The sequence below is a fragment of the Populus euphratica genome, unplaced genomic scaffold, assembly GCF_000495115.2.
Source record: "Populus euphratica unplaced genomic scaffold, PopEup_1.0 scaffold177.1, whole genome shotgun sequence".
NCBI classification, from domain to species: domain Eukaryota; kingdom Viridiplantae; phylum Streptophyta; class Magnoliopsida; order Malpighiales; family Salicaceae; genus Populus; species Populus euphratica.
In genome coordinates this window covers 13,887-15,284 of record NW_011499972.1, presented here as the reverse complement: position 1 = coordinate 15,284, position 1,398 = coordinate 13,887, and positions in this window count along the sequence as shown.

Below are 1,398 nucleotides of genomic sequence, written 5' to 3'. Positions count from 1 at the left end.
ATGTTATATAACACCTGGTACAACAAATCCTTGGCACTCTCATAGCCCATACTGTATGGTATAACCGACACCTGAGCTATGAAAGGAACTTGATTTGTTGTTAACATAAGTTATAATCATGAATACCTGACAACATTTACAAGTATTAACATTATTTGAATAAGATAACTAATGTAATCATATTAACAATTTATAATTCGATTGAAACCTTCTTTTTGTGTGGTTTTCAATTGAGTAATAAAAAAATTTATACTATACTAGTTTCAAATCACAATTAGTGGATCCTCTAACATTGACAATTATTTTATTCTTATTTAATCTTTACATTAATATCACATTTCAAAGCTCTCTTCAACTTCTTTTTTGTTATTATCTATTTCTTTATTTGTAGTTTATATAGCTAACCTCCCTGTGGTTCGATGACACGACGAAAAGATTGATGTCCTCTCCCAAGTGTAGGAGTGTCAAAGTAATAAATAACCCGGCAAGACCGGGGTCGAACCACAGAGAGGTTAATTGTACAAATTATAGACAACAATTATAAACAACAATAATAGTAACAATAACAACAACAATAATAATACTAATAATAATAGTAGTAGTGGTAATAGTAGTAGTAGTAATAATAATAATAATAATAATAATAATAAAGAAAAAGAAGAAGAAAAAGAAGAAGAAAATGAGAACTTTGAGATGAAATATTAATATAAGAATTAAACAATGATAATAACAAATGTCAATGTTAGAGGTTCCATTAATGGTATGTCAAACAAGTATAGTATAAACTAATGGAATGTCAAACAAGTGGTATATCAAACAAGTATAGTATAAACTCTTATTACTCAATTGGAAACCACACACAAAGGAGGTTCCAATCTGATTATAGATTGTTAACATCATTACATTAGTCATCTTATTCGATTAATGCTAATACTTGTAAATCTCATCAAGCATTCATGATTATAAGTTATGTTAACAACAAATCAAGTTCATTTCATAGCTCAAGTGCCGGTTATACCATACAGTATGGGCTATGAAAGTGCCAAGCATTTGTTGTACCAAGTGTTATACAACATAAATCAAGATTAGTCATTTAACAAGCAAAGTATTAAAGAGTGAACAAGATAACAAATACAAACCATGTTAGTATCAAACATTAAAGTCCATATTAAGTTTACACTATACTTATTCTTACACTATTAGTGTAACCTTTTCACCTTGACATAATAAACTTAGCTAGACATAATAAAAGAAAGAAAAATAAATAAACAAAATAAGAACATAAATAAGATCAAAGTTAGCTAAGTAAATGAAAGGAAATGAAAGGCATAAACTTGATATTAATGAAAACAAAGCATAAACATTACAAAAAATACAAAGAGAGAAAGCAAGAGCATG